Raw genomic sequence first — 18,454 nt, forward strand, 5'->3', positions numbered from 1 at the left:
ATGAAAGAACGGACGCGGACATTGACACGATCCCATAACTGTGCCTAAGCCTCCCGTTCCTTCCATATAGAGGGTAACTCCCCGTCTTTCAACTCCGGTTGTGGAAAACCAACTACAATGAAATCAGTTAAGTCATAAGACTCCAAAACGGGCTCCTTCATAACCTTGGAGAGTGGGTGGGAAAAAAGAAGAAGAGGAGGCTGCAAATAATATGCAAGGTGGCTGTCCAACGGTGATGGCCGCCTTCTACCTGATCTTTAAGTCCCGAACAGCCCAAGCAGTCTCCAATCAGCACCTCAAATCAACAAACCCTCTAGGTCCCACTGTCTCCAAGCTTCAAGCCACCGAGGGCTCTGATACCATGTCAAAATGCACAACGGAAATCAAGACAACTGCTGTAGAGAGCAAAACGCAGATGAAAGTGAGAGAGAGAGAGAGAGAGGGAGAAAGAGAGAGAGAGAGAGAGAGAGAGAGAGAGAGAGAGAGAGAGAGAAGCTGTGTAACTCTGCTATATACACACCAGAAAATCCCGAAACGTACAATGGCAAGTGTGGGGGGCAAGGGACCATTTATTATGGCCCCAGGCTGCTGGTCGATCAATCCAAAACAGGCCGATAGTACCCTGATGCTCACGACCAGCACAAAAAGTGCTTACGACCTGCTATATGCCAGTCGGCCAGGTTACCAGGACAAGTTGGGTAGCATCAAACTAGTCGGCCAGCAAAAGGTGACAGCCGACAGCCCTCCTACACCCAGAAAAATGGGAAAATATATGGAGAGTGAGGAAAAATGGGGAAACACCAAAACTGGGTGGGCACATCCACAACAGAGGCCCTGGTGTAATGTACAGACAAGAGATGACTGCTAATAGGCATGGTATGATAAGATTGATGTATTCTTTCTTTCCCTTGGATTCTAGAGATGCTTTGCAGACGACAATCTCTATGTCTTTGCTGAGGATGCTTTGCTTTGTTTGATTGTCTTATATGTTGATGATATATTGATCACTGGCTCACATCTTGCCAAGATTGAACAGCTCCAGTCAGATTTAGCTCTCACCTTTGAGATGATTGATTTAGGACTTCTCCACTATTTAATTGGGATGGAGGTCTATCAGTCTTCTGATGGAGTGTTTTTTAGCTAGTACAGATATTTGTAGCAGCTCCTGGAGACATTTGGGATGGCCGAGTGCCATTCAATTTCTTGTCTGATAGATCCTAACTCCAAGCTCTCCCATCATGATCCCTCTCCCCTCTTCGAGGACAGTATACACTACCAGAGGCTTTTTGGTTCTCTTATTTATTTGACTTACAACAGGCCCGACATTTATTTGACTTACAACAGGCCCGACATTTCTTACAGTGTAAGTGTTCTCAGTCAGTTTTCCTCCGCTCCTCGACATTCTCATTGGCAGGCTGCTTTGAGGGTTCTCCGATACTCATCCGGTAGCTTGGACTATGGTCTCTCTTTTAGAGGAGGCACTGAGCTTGGACTATGGTCTCTCTTTCAGAGGAGGCATTGAGCTTGTTGGATACTCTGATGTTGATTGGGCAGGTGATCATGATACTCAACGATCCACTTCTGGTTATTGCTTCACTCTTGGTTCCTCTTGGCTGATCAGAGGGAGGCACAATGTGTTATTGTGGAACACAGATCTGTGTGCATAGATCCTCTGTGCTGAGAAGGATTTGTGGGCCGTCAGATTGGACTTACAGGTGTAAACTCTTGGCTGATCTTTGTGTTGTACTCAGCCTTTCATATTATTTTTAATTGAATAAAGAAATACCGCAAGGGGCGCCAAGCTTTGGGGCCAACAGGTGTCGCTGTGTTTTCAGATTTGGGCACTCTAGCTCCAATCTGCTTTGTTTTCACATCTAGACTACAAGTGGACGGGTGATTGCTAATCTACCGCACTCTGGTTTTCTATCAGAGGCCGGTTTCAAGGATCCGTTGCCGGGACCAATCATCAACTTTCTGAAGGGGGTGAGCTCGTGGTTGCTTTGAAGAAAGCCATCGCTGAAAATTCAGCAAACATGTCTGATACAGAGGAAGAGTACTTCTATCAAGAAGAAGAAGAGCAAGAGACTTCTCCTGAGAGAGATGTATCTGAGGATATTTTTGCAGGAGAACAGGCTGCAGATGTTGAGCCTTATGAGGATGTAACACAGCCAGAAGATGTGCATGGTAAAGAGGATGATGATGCTCGGTTCAAAGATCGCTTGGCTGGTGTTATGGATACTTTTATGCAGCTCACACAGAGTGAGAGATTTGCTGAATTTATGAGATCTCGGTATGAATGTTGGGGGCAGCAATCTTACGAAACCACTTCCATATGATAATCTACCGCCTATGGGAAAGGCAAAGGATTACAAGGAAGGGGGAGCTGCAGTGAAGTTTGACACTTTCAGTGGGGCCAAGGATAAACTGAAGGCACTTACCTTTTTACAGCAGTTTGATGCTGCTTTTTCTGGTGGGAATTACACAGAGTCCTCTAAGGTGAGGAAAGCTGCCACTTTTCTCAAGGGCAATGCTTTGCAGTGGTGGTCTACTCTTCTTTTGCAGGGCATAGCACCCACCACATGGGTCCAATTCAAACAGGTTTTCTCTTCCGTATGGCTCACATCTACATTTGAGGTGGATGTTATGACCGCATGGCACAAGCTGGATGCTTCAAAGTGTGATAGTTTGGAGGATTATAACAAGAAGTTTTGGGAAGCTTTACTCCCAGTGACTTCTTATCGTGCCGTGCCATTATCTGAGCAGGTAGAGAAGTATTGTTGTGGGCTGCCCAAGGAGGTACGAGATTATTGTATAAAGACAAGAGTAACGAACATAACACAGATGATTGAAAATGCTATGACAGCTAATGCGTTACTCACAGGTGGTTCATCTGGATTTAAAGGCCGTAAGAAATTGGGCAAGAAAGCTGAAAAATTTGGGCATGCTTCTCGAGATGCTAAAGGGTCGTCAGAGACAAAGTATAAGAAGTTGCCAATGCCCAAAAGGACTTCTGAGGAAAGACAGGCTTTGAGAGATGCTCAAAAGTGTTTTTACTGTACTGAAGAGGGGCATATGTCATTCAATTGTCCCAAAAGAACGTCCAAAAAGGACCCTGACTATAAAGGAGAGCCCAAGCCAAAGAAACCAAAGCCTTCTGCAGGCTTAGTTCCTGATCTTGTGGGAGAGCAGCTAAGTGGTGAAGCTACAGAGTTGTGCAGGGCATGGGGCAAAGTGAGAGATCAGAATGCTTTGATCTTCTTTGACACAGGTGCTAGAGCCAACTTCATTTCACCAGATTTGGTTGGCCGATTGGGGATTCCGCAGAGGAGATGGGGCCGTTACATGAGGCAAATATGGCTTGTCCAGGGTATGCAGAACCCGTTACTCCTATCATTGGGAAGCTTCGGCTTCATTTGCAGGGTTATGTGGACAGCGAAGAGTTTTTCATCATGCCTTTAGATGGTTGTGATGTTTTGTTGGGGATGCCATGGTGCCACAGGGTACATGCGGTGGTGGATACTTACAATAGGAAAATCACTCTGACTCATAGAGGGAAAGAGCATGTATTGGATGTAAAACTCAAAGGGGAATCGGTTCCTATTGTATCCGCTTCGACGATTTCATCAGTAATGAAAAAGCATCTTTCCGCGTACTTGATTTATGTAAAGGATGCACAGGATGATAAGTCTAAGTCTAATTTGTCAATGTTAGATAAGGACAGGGCTAAGTGGGTTTCAAGACTATTTTTCCGAGTCATTGCCAGGAGAATTACCTCCTGAGAGGCCAGAAGATCATGCCATAGATCTAATTCCTGGTAGTACTCCACCTAATAGACCGCCGTACCGTGTTAGTGCAGCCCAACAGGAAGAGATTATGAGTCAGGTGCAGGAGCTTTTGAATAAGGGGTTGATTCAGCCTAGCTCATCACCCTTTTGCTCACCTGTGCTCTTAGTGCAGAAGAAGGATGGTTCTTGGCGCATGTGTATTGATTACAAAGCGTTGAACAAGAATACCATCAAGAATCGATTCCCCATACCGAGGATCGATGACATCTTGGACCGCTTACAGGGCTCCACAGTTTTTAGTCGTATTGACTTGAAAAGCGGGTATCATCAGATACGCATTAGACCCGAGGATGTGCATAAGACAGCATTCCGAACCACGTTTGGGTTGTATGAGTTTTTGGTTATGCCCTTTGGTTTGACGAATGCGCCTGCCACATTTCACAGAATGATGGACAGGATTTTCAGACCTCATAGAGAGTTTGTGGGCACATTCTTTGATGATATGATTGTGCATTCACAAACTGAGGAAGAGCATAGAAGGCATTTGGCCATTGTGTTTGCAGAACTCAGAAACCATAGGTTGGTGGTAAATGGCAAGAAGAGTGAGTTTTTCTTGCAGGACATACAATTCTTGGGGCATATTGTGTCTGGTCTTGGAGTCCGTATGGATCCAACAAAGGTGGAAGCAATACTTAATTGGCCAGCTTTGAGGACAGTGCATGATGTACGCAGCTTTCTAGGATTGTGTTCCTATTACAGGCGTTACATACGGCACTTTGCTGAAATTGCTTCGTCTCTTCATGCTTTGACGAAGAAAGCAACTCCGTTTAGATGGGCTGATCGGGAAATTACAGCATTCAAAAAGCTCAAAGAAAAGCTTACTTCGGACCCAGTATTGGTGTTACCGGACCTCCAAAAGGCTTTTGTTGTCCAGTGTGATGCATGTGGAAGTAGCATTGGTGCAGTTCTCATGCAAGAGGGACATGTGATAGCCTACGAGAGTAGAGTTTTGCAAGATGCTGAGAAGCATTTACAGGTGTATGAGAAAGAGATGTTGGCTGTAATTCACGCTCTTTCTACATGGAAACACTACTTGCTTGGGGCTGATTTCACTGTGCAGACAGATCATCAGACCTTGCGATATTTCCTCACGCAGACTAAGCTTTCAGAGAAGCATATGCGTTGGGCAAACTTTTTGTCAATGTTTCACTTCCACATTGTGCATGTGGAAGGCAAAAAGAATATAGTGGCGGATGCTTTGTCACGCAAGCCACAGGTCTCTGCAGTTTCACTTGCTTATCATCATGAGCTTGATGAAATGAAAGAGCGGTATGCCCATGAGATGAGGACTTTGAAAAGTTATATGATTAGATGTCTGAGGGTCAGCGGCATGAGCACTATACTCTCAGAGATGGGTTTTTATTGATGCATGGCAGACTGTGTGTTACCAGGCCATTGCGACTCAAGGTTATGATTGAAAGTCATGCTCCACCGTATGCAGGTCATAGAGGTATTGACGCCACGGTCAAAGCAGTGGAGACTTTCTTTTATTGGCCAACCTTGAGAAGAGATGTTGATGCTTTTGTGAGGCAATGCATCGTATGTCAGAAGGTAACGTTTGACCGTCAGAAGACACCAGGGTTATTACAGCCTTTACCTATTCCGGATAGACCTTGGGAGAGCATTGCCATGGATTTTGTATTTGATCTTCCACGGACACAAACGGGAAATGATGGCATCTGGACTATCATATGCAGGTTCAGTAAGCAGGCACATTTCATTCCCGTGAGGAAGACAATTAAAGTGGATCATATGGTGAAGTTGTTCATGGCGAACATCTTCAAGTATCATGGCTTGCCTACGTCTATCATTAGTGACCGTGATCCACGGATGACGAGTTTGTTTTGGAGAGGGTTGTTTGACAACATGGGTACAACTCTCAAGTTTTCATCGTCATTTCATCCATAGACAGATGGTCAGTCAGAAGAGGCTAACTCTACAGTGTTGGATCTTCTCAAATGTTATGTATCAGAGCACAAGCAACAATGGGAAAAGTATCTTCCTTTAGTGGAGTTTGCATATAACAACACTGTACATAGCTCAACAGGCAAGGCGCCTTTTGAGATTGTAGAAGGAGGGAAGAAGGTTCCACCCATTTTGCATACAAAGGATAAGATCTTTGAGGCTGATCAGTATGTGGAGAGCTTGGATGAAGCTTATCGGAGAGTTAAGTTGGCCCTCCAGAAAACTCAGCAGAAGCAAAAGAAAGCCGCAGACCGTCACAGACGTGATTTACAGTTTGCATTGGGTGATTGGGTTCTTTTGTGCTTTGAAAAGGCTAGACTCAAGAAGATGAAGGGTAAACAGCGCTTATTCCCTAAATTGAGCATGCGATATTATGGGCCTTTTCAGGTTTTGGAAAAGATTGGTGAGGTAACCTATCGATTGAAGTTACCAGATCACTGGAGGATTCACAATGCTTTTCACGTGAGTCTTCTTAGACCTTTCCGTGGGGATGTGCCTGAGGATGCATCAGATGAGGCTCAGCCGGAAGTTGAGGAACTTGATGAGGTTCTGATTCCAGAGCAGATACTGGCACATAAAGAAAGGAAGGTACGAGGTAAAGTTTCCCGTCGCTATCTTGTGAAGTTTAAGAACTATTCACCGATGGATGCGAAGTGGATGGAGGAGGGTGACTTAACAGATTCACCTCAGGTTTTGCAGCTTTATCTCGATGCCTTTGAGTTAGAGCCGACTCTTATTGTGGCTCATTCAGGTTCAGCAGAGCATGGGTCTGGAGCATTACCTGATGCTCAAGAGGGGGGTAGCACCTCCACTCCCTTGATACAGACAGGCTCAGATGACATCTAGAGGTCGCTTGGTGCAGTTTTTCTCTCACCCGAAGGTACTGAGGCTGACAGTACATCTGTTTATGGGACTTCTATGATATATGTGTACTAGTCACATGGAGATTTTCGTGGATATGTATGGTTCACAGTGGTATACAACTTGGACTATTACTATGCCATTGGTTTGCAGTGAATGTTGAAACATGTGTATGGCTTAGAGAGATTGGGACGCTGATCTTGCCATATTGTATATTTCACTTTGGATATTTTGATGCATCACCAGAATGCAATCGAGGACGCTTGCCATTTTTCAAGAGGGGGGTATGTCATGGCCCTGTGAAAATGGAACAGTACAAGTGTGGGCATGGTGGTTGCAGAGTCAGAATATTTTAAGTTTCACATGGGGGGTGCCCGGACAGAGTTTAAGATGTGTGGACATCCCTAGGTGTGAAGGGGGGAACTAGAAACATTAAACTTTAATGTTTATTAGAGTTTGCCCCTAGGCCTTAGTGGCCCTAGGGAACTTATTAAAGTTTGGGGCCCTAGGGATTAATTTGGGAAGAGGGCCACTTATGGAGAGTTTCTCTCTCTTCTCTCTCTCTCTCTTCCCTTTTGGGGAGTCGTGGAGCAAAAGGGATACACAAGCGTGGAAAAGCACAAGGAAGGAGGCGGCTGCTGATTTCTGTGTGTTTGCTGCTGTTTTCTTCTGCTTAATCAACTGTACTTTCCCACGTGTGCAGCCCGTACAGCACTGTACGACTGCAAGTACAGGCTGCTGCTGAAATCTGCTGCAAACGTACTTCTTCTCTGCTGGAATCTCTGCGCCCAGGCCCTACACAGGTTGTACCAGCAAGTACTCAGCAAGTACAGTACTGTACGGCTGCCGTACAGTGTACGGACAGCCAGGTACAGCAAGTACAGTGCTGCAGGTGGTGCAGACAGGTGCTGGACAGGCCTGTGTACTCAGATTCAGGCGACCAGAATCAGGACAGCAGACCGTTTGTGCAAGTACAACTCCTGGCACGTATCCCGAGGTGGTACAGACGGGTACAGTGCTGATTTTCAGATCTGTAATTTCAAGGACAGCATAAGAGTGAACATCAGGAGGAAGATACAGGCAATTACAAGCACATGTGTGAAGCAGGGTTGTGGATACAAGTGCCTGCAAGTACAAATTGGTGCTGTTGCTTCCTCCAGTGCTGTTTCACGGGCTGAACTTGGTAAGCTCTGTTCCTGTTCAACTATCTCTCTTTCTACTGCTTGATGTCTGTTTGCAGATATGTGTTATCTGGCCCCTTGTGAGAGGAGGGGTATGGCAGATTGACAAGGGTTGAGACAGAGTTTGGACAGCACATGTATGTTTGAGCTGAGATGATGTATCATGCACTTGAGTTATGCCAGATGTATGCCCATGGCTGGCCTGCTTAGTGATCTTGGCTGATCAGAGGGAGGCACAGTGTGTTATTGTGGAACACAGATCTGTGTGCATAGATCCTCTGTGCTGAGAAGGATTTGTGGGCCGTCAGATTGGACTTACAGGTGTAAACTCTTGGCTGATCTTTGTGTTGTACTCAACCTTTCATATTATTTTTAATTGAATAAAGAAATACCGCAAGGGACCAAGCTTTGGGGCCAACAGGTGTCGCTGTGTTTTCAGATTTGGGCACTCTAGCTCCAATCTGCTTTGTTTTCACATCTAGACTACAAGTGGACGGGTGATTGCTAATCTACCGCACTCTGGTTTTCTATCAGAGGCCGGTTTCATCTGGGGTGTTTGCCATGGTCTAGATGCAATGGATGAATAACTGGCAATATGCAGAATGCTTTCTAATGCAAATCCTAAGGTTTTTACTGACTGTATATGCATGAATGCGTCTCTTTAAATGGGTTAAGGGACTTAGACTGACTGACTGGCTTGCTATGGCTGAGAATGACCTACGTAGCTTGTGCCTGACTTATCCTGGACTGAGGATTACAATGGGGTCACGGCGTACGACAAATATCATCCTGAATGGTACTAATACTGTTACAAAGTTGCATTGATGATGATGAGCTAGCTTGTCACCATGCACTACAATGCAGAGTGCATGTGGCAACTAGTGGAGGAAGTGACCCAAGCGGAATACCAGGAAGAGTGCTGATTCTTCAGCTTCAGATACAACGACTCCAGCCGGATGGAGTTTAAGGAGCATTCTATTGCTCTATGGGACAGAGAAACAGACCAAGTTGTATGGGAAGGCGGAGTGGAGAACGGTATCTACAAACTCTCAGCACTCTCCTCTCTGACAGGCACTCAGATAGATGACTTGTAGCACTTTCGGTTTGGCCACTTGAATGTGGATGCACTGCAGTGGGCTTTCCGGGACCAGATGGTGGTTGACTTGCCAGATGTTGGCAACAAGCAAGGACGCTGTAATTCTTGCATTCGTGCTAAGCAGCACACGGAATCTTTTCTGAAGCAGGCTTCCAGGCGGGCTTCGAAACCTTTGGAGTTGGTACACACTAACTTGTGTGGACCTATGCAAACCCCATCCTTGGGAGGTTCTTTGTATTTTATGCTACTACTTGATGATTGTAGCAGATTCACATGGGTTTATTTCCTTTCCCAAAAGGACCAAGCTTTTGCTCGGTTCAAGGAGTGGCATGTGATGGTGGAGAAAGAATCTGGCTTGCAGATAAAGACTCTTCCGGCTAACAAAGGAGGAGAGTTTTCTTCCAATGCATTTGTACAGTTTTGTGCGGAACATGGCATCAACTGGGAGCTGGCCAATACAAGTTTGCCTTCAGAGAAAGGAGTAGTTGAGCGAAACAACCGGACTCTGGTGGAGATGGCGAGGACGATGTTGGAGCATCGTGATCTTCCTCGTCCACTTTGAGGAGAGGCTGTGGCTACAGCTGTCCATATCGTCAACCGATCTCCGACGGCTTTAGTACCAAAGATGACTCCCTTTGAGGCTTATTTTGGCAGGAAACCAGATGTCTCCCATTTCCGTGTGTTTGGGAATGATGCCTATGTTCACATTCCAAAGAAGCAAAAGGGGACGCTTGACTCGAAGTCCCAGAAGCTTGGCTCTATAGGATATAACTCTCTTTCCAAAGGATACAAGCTGTATGACCTGGAGCGGAACGAGGTTGTTGTCAACATCGATGTTGTTTTTGATGAGCATGTTCCAGCTTCCACTGTTGATGAGCCGCCATTTTTTGGAGACCAAGATGAGTCTGATGATGATTCCCAGTCGATTGTTCCAGCTCGGCAGCCTCAGTCAGTTGAGGAGGTTGACCCGCAGTTGGAGATGAGCCCCCGCAACAGCATGAGGCTCCGCGTTTTGTTCGAGTACCCAGGTGGTTGTTAGACACCCTTCGGGAGTTAAGTGTTATAGAGCTTCCCTCTGAGTGGACCACAAAGGACGAACCTCGAAGATCGCATAGAGTTCGTGACAAAAGTCATTCAGCGGAGCTCTTACAGGTAAACTATGCTTTGATGTCTCGTATCATGCGACACAAAGAGCCCACTTTCGTAAAGGAAGCCCTTTCACAGGATACTTGGAGGAAAGCCATGCAGGTGAAACTGGATGCCATAGAGAAGAATAAAACTTGGGAGTTGGTTTCGAGGCCGTCAAAACGGTCAGTCATTGGTGTCAAGTGGGTCTTTAAGACCAAGTATACGTCAGATGGGTCGGTGGACAAACACAAAGCCAGACTGGTGGCTACGGGTTATGCTCAACGGCCTGGCATCAACTATGAGGATACATTTGCACCGACAGTGAGGATGACCACGATTCGGACTGTTCTTGCCCTTGCCTCTTCTCAGCGGTGGCCCGTATATTAGATGGATGTGAAATCCGCGTTCCTTAATGGTGACTTACAGGAGGAGGTGTATATTGAGCAGCCTCTAGGCTTTGAGGTTCCAGGATCAAAGGGGATGGTTTACAAGTTACTGGTGGCTACGGGTTATGCTCAACGGCCTGGCATCAACTATGAGGATACATTTGCACCGACAGTGAGGATGACCACGATTCGGACTGTTCTTGCCCTTGCCTCTTCTCAGCGGTGGCCCGTATATTAGATGGATGTGAAATCCGCGTTCCTTAATGGTGACTTACAGGAGGAGGTGTATATTGAGCAGTCTCTAGGCTTTGAGGTTCCAGGATCAAAGGGGATGGTTTACAAGTTGTGGAAGGCCTTGTATGGTCTTAAGCAGGCTCCCAAGGCTTGCAATCAGAAGATTGATTCCTTCTTCGTACGGACTAGATTTCAGAGATCAGTTGCAGATCCTAACTTCTATCTCTTTCGGGAACATTGTTTGGTCACGTTGATCATCCTTTATATGGATGACCTCATTCTCACTGGCGGTCATGTGGAGCACATTGCAGTGACGAAGGCTGCCTTGTCAAAGGGGTTTGAGATGACCGACTTAGACTTACTCCACTTCTTCTTGGGATTGGAGATCTGGCAGACCCAAAGGGGGTTCCTTGTCTCTTAGCAGCGATATGTTCATGAGTTGCTTTTGTTTCAAATCATAAAGGGCTTTGTGCAATCTGTACACCTTACCCTCAAATCTGGGAACTTGAAAACCTTGAGGTTGTTTAGCATACACCTCCTCATGTAAGTCGCCATTAAGAAAGAAAGACTTGACATCCATTTGGTAAATCGGCCAGTGCTCATGAGCACAAAGAGCAAGAGCTGTCCGGATGGTGGTGTATCTTGCCACACCTTCAATCAAAGAGTACCCCTTTGCAACCAATCTAGCTTTGTGTTTGTCTAGAGATCCATCAGCATGAAACTTGGTCTTAAAGACCCACTTGACCCCAATCACCTGTCGATGCAAAGGCCAGTCCACAAGCTCTCATGTACAATTACTCTCAATGGAATCAATCTCGGCCCCCATGACTGCTTGCCACTTAGGAAGAGCAAAAGCCTCTTTAGCTATAGTAGGCTCATATGACTGTATCATTGTACTCATCAAGGTGAGGTTACAAGAATGGCGAAGCTGCTATAATCTCCATGCCCATGTCAAAGATTGTGCCGAAGAATCAGCAAGCTGATGAAGTTCCATATCGGAGAGATGAGAATCACGAACAATGGTTTCCAGCCATCGTGGAATCTTAGGGGCAATCCTCTCTTGCACAAAAGCAGGAGTAGGAGAAGCCATGGAAGGAGGAAGTGGGGGTGGAGAGGCAAGGGGTAAAAAAGTTCATGGTGGTGAAGTTGAAGTGGCTCAGGATGAGAGCAAGAATCATCTAAGGGTTCAACAAAGTGAACATCGCGAGAAATCACCAAGGATCTCAAGATGAGAGCAAGAATCATCTGAGGGTTCAACAAAGTGAACATCGCAAGAAATCACCAAGGATCGCGACTCCCAATCCCATAATCTGCAAGCTTTGGAATGAGAGCTATATCCAAGGAATTTGCACTTCTTAGACTTGGCATCAAATTTGGATATATCAGAATCAAGAATATGAACATAGGCATCACAACCGAAAACCTTGAAATAAAAGACGCTTTCTAGGATGCTGGAGAGCTTGGAAACATGAAGCACATCCTGAATGGTAGAAGGCTGGCCCGAGGAAGAGTTAAGTTGCACATTACCAACCGACGAGGCCTTCAAGTTGGAAGCATCACCAATGGACACCGTCGAAGAGCTGGGACAAATGTCATGAAGAATGATCCTATTAGGAGTCATGTACCCACTATCAACCTCCCAATCCGTAAGACGTGAGGTGGAAGGAACAAAAGAGGTAGAGAGAAGATCCTCAATACCGATGAAGACAGTCTCCTTGGTGGAAGAGGATTTGTGAGTTTGATTGGTGGATCAAAAGGTTTGATTGGGGGGTTTCTTAGCAAAACCACCGTCTCTCTTCTTCTTTCAACAATTAGACTGAATGTGACCTTTGAGACCACAATAATGACAAATAAGCTCCTTATGAGCAGGATTGTTGGCAGGTTTATGGTCACCTTTGTTGCTCGTGGAAACCTTGGACTGCCATTTGCTTTTACTCTTAACCTGAAGAAGGGTACCCTCGCTGGTCTTCTTTCTCATGGCCCTAACCTAAAGCATGCCAACAATGGTATGTAGATCAGGAGGAGAAGGAAGAAGTGATATTGCATCACAAAAAGCAAAGAAAGTCTCGGGCAATGGCGAGAAGCTGATCGACAAAGTCCTTGTCAGTAGCTTTGCGCCCCAAAGAGACCAACTGTTTCTCAATGGTTATGAACTCCGTAACAAAATCCATGATGTTAGCAGTATTAGAAATCTTTACGTTGGAAAGCTGAGTCTCCAAGGTTACCTTCTGACCAGAATTCTCACGGTGATACCTCCTCTGGATGGTATCCCACAATTCTTCAACAATTTCCTCATCATCGTCTTGGACCAAGAGGAAAGATTCTTGAACCCTCCACAAGGCAGAGGTTCGGAGGCCTTAACTGGCCAACGGTCGAAAGGCCGTAATAACAAGGGCAAAGGGAAGGCTTCATCAGAGAAGTCTTCTGAGAAGAAGTCCGACTTAGACCGCGAGAAACTGAAGGCAGAGAGGACCTGTAATTATTGTGGCGAGAAAGGCCACTATTGGAGGCAGTGTCCCAAGCGGAGCACCGAGAAGGGTGCAGAATCCTCGGCAGCAACCGTGAAGACTCCAGCTTTTGTGCACATGGAGGTTATGGACACCGGTGTTTCATTTTCTTCATGCAGGGAGGAGGTTGGAGGACTCTCCGCTACGGATACTCAGGAGTGGATTCTAGACAATGGTGCTTCCAGGCACATGACTCCGTCCCGTTCGGATTTACAGGATCTCTGCAGGTATTCTGGTCACATTCTTACTGGGGATACATCCACTATCCCAGTTCACAGTGAGGGCAAGTTGAAGATAGTTCCCGATGGTAGAGGGGGGAAGCATTCCTCCCAAGTGTTGTATATTCCATCACTTGGTTTTCATCTGTTGTCAATGCATTAGGTTTGCAAGACTGGCGTGCGGGTGGAGTTTGATAAGCATTTTGTTGCTCTCCGAGACAAGGCAACAGGCCAGGTCGTTTGGGAAGACGGAGTGGAGAATGGAGTTTACAAACTTTCAGCACTCACTCTCCCAAGTCCTCAGTTTTGTGATGAGTGGCACTCTGGTAATGGCCACTTAAATGTGGATACGCTGCAGGAGTAGGCTTTCCCGGACCAGATGGTGGATGGCTTGCCAGTTGATGGCAGCAGTTGGTAGGAACTTTCCAGTACAGATGTTGGTAGTTCTTGTGTTCCTCAGTCAGAGGAAACTTTACAGGTAACCTATGCTCTAATGTCTCGTAGCATTCGGGACAAAGAAACTCCTGTCGATAAGGAAGTTCTTTCCACAGGGACCTATTGGAAAGCCAAGCAGGTGGCAGTTGATTACTTGCAGGTGGAGGTGGATGTTGCACATTCTCCAGGCTTTGTGGTTCCGGATTCAGAGGGAGTGGTTTACAGGTTTTCGAAGGCCTTGAGTGGTCTTCAGCAGGTTTCCAGGACTTGGCATCCCACCGTAACAGTTGTTGATCCTTGTGAGCAGTATGATGCCTCCTTGACTCGGAAGCAGAATGGTTCATTGATTTGTTGATGCATACCAAATTGGACGGGAGCTTCCTGATGAGGCTGTTGAGCTCATGTTTGCAGAGAACATCTTGCTAGAGTTCTGTTCGAGGGAGGACAGTGCGGTGGACCTCTTCACGAAGTCTCTATCTAAGGCTATGCTCCGGCGGCACTCCAGCTCACTGGGGTTGGTTCCACATCTAGGAGCTAAGAGGGGGTGTTAGCAGTCATCTCCTGTCTATATATTTACACCAGAGCCTCTGTTGTGGGTGTGCCCGCCCAATTTAGGTGTTTTCTCATTTTTCCCCACTCTCCATATTTTTTCCCTGTTTTTATCTATTTTTACCACGTGTGGGAGGCTGCCCTGTGGTTCTGGGATTGATCTAGTTGATAGCCGACTGCTCTGCTGCTCCCCGTCTCTGTCTGTAGCTGGCCGACTGCACACGTGTGCTGGCCGACTAGGATTTCTGCAGGTCGGGTGTCTTTTTGATGCTGTCGGCTGTCCTTGCTACTGGCCGACTGGATCATAGGGGCCATATAAAATGGCCCCTTGCCCCCACACATGTTGTATTCAGTTTCCGGGATTTTCTTGTGTATATATAGCAGAGTTACACGCCTCTCTCTCCTTCTCTATTGCTGTGTTTTTCTGCAGTGCACTTGCTCTTGAGTTTTCAGATTTTGTCTTCATCTCCGCTGCATATTCTGACAACCTAAGCCAACTTGGAACTCCTCCACTAGATCTAGGCTACTGGAATTACAGAATCCCCAAGAGGTTACTCATCAACTTATCTGATTCCCTAATGGTTCTTGTCTAGCCCACTATTCGATCTATCAGTTTTTCAAATTGTGAATTGGGTCTCCACACGGGAATTGGGTCTCCACCCCAATACCGTGGGAACTTACATCATAAGAAGCTACTCCCATAAACTTACTCACCACGGTAGGTGAGTTCCCCCAAGTCAACTGGCAATAAAATACCCATTACGATCCAACATCCAAGAGATGGCATGCCGCATCAAAATCGGTAAATAAATATCTGATTCGCTCCCTATATGAGTACTTACATACGTCATGCCATGGGTAAACAAGATAGTCAATACATGTCTCATGTAAACTTAAGATCATGCAGTGATAAGCATCACTCATGCAGCCACTCTTCAACCAAAGTCATGCGAATTCAAATCCACCTTGACCATCTCCACTGTGTGCAATACTCGGACAATCTTGTGTTCATCCAGTCAAACTAAACAATACCCATACCAATACTGCCACAAGTCTCATATTAATATATGAACCTTGCAATCGCTTGCACAAACTACACATTGTACTATGTTGTCCGGCAACATCTTTCTCTCAAAGCAATGTTGGCAATACACAAGGTACATGCTTCCGTGCATGGGACAGGTTCCCACCATTGTCCTACCCTCAAGGCCCATTATTGGCAATACACAAGGTACATGCTTCCGTGCATGGGACAGGTTCCCACCATTGTCCTACCCTCAAGGCCCATTTGCGTTGTACTACATTTGGTACTTAACAAGCACCAAATCTCAATAGTCAACACTGAAATCTCAAATGATTTCATTCTAATTGTCCAACTACCAAATCTCCTCAATATCAACAACCTAAATCAAGGGCTGAATTGAGATCGAATTTGGAATCAGTTCAACAGTCAATAGATTTTGTTGCTTCTCCACATCTTTCGGCCAGATGTTCCTTCTGTCCACCAGAACTGGCCCGAGTTACCATGAAGCACAAGTTCTGATGTAATGAAGTCTCTCCCAACCCACCCCCCAACCCCCCCCCCTTCCTTGGCAATAAAGATGTGAAAAGTAATCAATCTCTGATCAAGTCTCTCAGAAAAAAATCCCAACTCGCTTCTGGGACCAAGCCTTAGCTGTCAACCTTCTATTCTTGTCTGGATCTCCTCTCTTTCACCAAAATCTGTCCTCGAATAGAATCTGCTCCTATGGAAGTCTCTAGCGGAGATCACTCAACATAAATTGGAAATCTCGAACTCCAAACCCCTCATGAAGCTCGACTTCTATCTCAGATTTCTTCCATTCTACCTCTGAGCTCACTGCTCGTAGAAGAGGATTCCCAACCAAAGCAAATTGTTCCTCGAGAGCAAACATTCTCTCAAGAGTCAAGATACATTCATATCCTAGCTAGAATGGCCTGACTCCTCGGGTCATCACGCATTTCCAAAGCAATCTACAATGAAGGCAGTATGCCGTTCTGGATCTACCTTGCTCTCCATAGACAAGCCGGTTGTTCAAGCTACTCTCCACCCCCCAAATTCGGTGTTTTCAACATAAACTTCCTCATATCACTGGTTAATGGAATCTCAACGACACTCGGAGACTCCCCAGGACAATACCACAAGTCACAAAATCAAAGAGATTCTATCAACCAGTTCTTACAGATGTTCTCCTTCAGGACGCAACTATTGAATCTCTGGGACTACAAAAGATCTTACTCACAAAAGCAAAAAATTCAATTAGCCAAAGGTTTAACCTTCAGCAAACTTTCTCTCAAGATACATTCATATCCTAGCTAGAATGGCCTGACTCGTCGGGTCATCACGCATTTCCAAAGCAATCTACAATGAAGGCAGTAAGCAGTTCTGGATCTACCTTGCTCTCCAAATGCAAACCATAGACAAACTAGTTGTTCAAGCTACTCTCCACCCCCCAAATTGGGTGTGAACTAAAGGCAAGCTTTTCAACATAACTTCCTCATATCACTCGTTAACGGAATCTCAACGACACTCGGAGACTCCCCAAGACAATACCACAAGTCCCAAAATCAAAGAGATTTCTATCAACCAGTTCTTACAAATATTCTCCTTCAGGACGGAACTGATTGAATCTCTGGGACTACAAAAGATCTTACTCACAAAAGCAAGAAATTCAATTAGCCAAAGGTTTAACCTTCAGCCTAACTCTAGGGCGAGTATACAACTCCACTCCCAATCCACCGTGTCCTCACATGTCTTTGTGAAGAGAAACACACAACCTCCTCAACAAGAGGTTTACTTCCACCCCATATCCATGGTGTGCACCCCATAAGATAGGTGGATTTCCCTTGACTACTAGAATCAAGGGACTAGGTGCCTCAATGGATTTCCATCCACCTATGGAGCAACAGATACATCCATGGAACTACACCTTCCTCGGAGCATCAATGAACTTTGTGGGATCCTCACACACAAAGTCAATAAATCATTGCTGTCCCAAAACCTAGGACACAACTAAATGGTCTTTGACCCAAGGTCTCCGACCCATAAGTTCTCAAATTTCTCATCTCTTTTATATACAACTGAGGCTGCTCTTTGTACACAAGGTACAAGCTTTTACAACAGTTTGACCATATCACGAAGGCTCCATTCTAGGGCCACCCCTAAGCCTCACGTTGAATTGCCATGAGTCGGCCAAGCTCTGATAGTCACACTCATCCACTTCCAGTGGATCTAACAGGCTCTGTAGACTCGAGTCCCACATACTTGCGCAACAGGCTTACATGGACTGCATTGTGAATTTTCCAATGATCCAGCAAAAAATCCACTTCATTGACCTCCTCAATGACTTTGAATGGTCCATAATACCTAGTAGAGAGCTTAGGACACATCCCCTCTTTTCTAGGCCTCTTCCTGAGTCTCGCTTTCTCGAATATCAGCGATACCCAATCATTTTCTTTCATGTCCAATTGCCTTTTCTATGCTTATCTACAGCCTTTTTATGCTTCTATTCAAGTCAAGATCTTACCTTATCCTTGCTGAATCATGTTTCGGGTCTTGCCTTTGAGACGCAATGCAACTCACCGATGTGCGTGTACTAGCTCTCCGTTGTCACACCGGAATGCTCCTTTGGTAAGAGGCTGAAGGTAGGGAGTAGTACAGTGGAATACTTGATTGGATCCCCGACCTTCACATCCCATCCATACCTCAAAACAGTTAGTATGATGAAGAATGTAAAGCCTACCACTTGCAACTCCGCCAAGATCAAGCAAGGGGAATCATCACGGCATGTCAAGTGCAAAAGTCTCAACGGTTTACCCGGCACAAGAAGAGGGCTTTCTTGGCCGAGCGGGAGGAGTTTGACAAATTGTTTCTAAGTGCAGATATTTCCAAGGCATGGCAGATGTAGGAGTCTCCCACTCCCATCACAGACCCAGCTACCTCTATGATGTCCCAGCCCAACCCACCTTTGACACATCTTAGATGCCCCAATCATAGTTCATATCATACGTTTCATACTGCCATACGTCAA

The 18,454-nt window shown here is 45.8% G+C and overlaps 1 protein-coding gene across 2 annotated transcripts in view; it reads right to left on the minus strand.

The window, feature by feature from the left end:
* LOC147630956 (methylthioribose-1-phosphate isomerase-like) overlaps positions 1–18,454 on the minus strand; it is a 66,148-nt gene that overhangs the window by 29,898 nt on the left and 17,796 nt on the right. The gene's annotated exons all lie outside the window — the stretch shown is intronic.

Source organism: Cibotium barometz, chromosome 15 (genome assembly GCF_041138505.1).
Source record: "Cibotium barometz isolate CiBa-2024 chromosome 15, ASM4113850v1, whole genome shotgun sequence".
Taxonomy (NCBI): domain Eukaryota; kingdom Viridiplantae; phylum Streptophyta; class Polypodiopsida; order Cyatheales; family Cibotiaceae; genus Cibotium; species Cibotium barometz.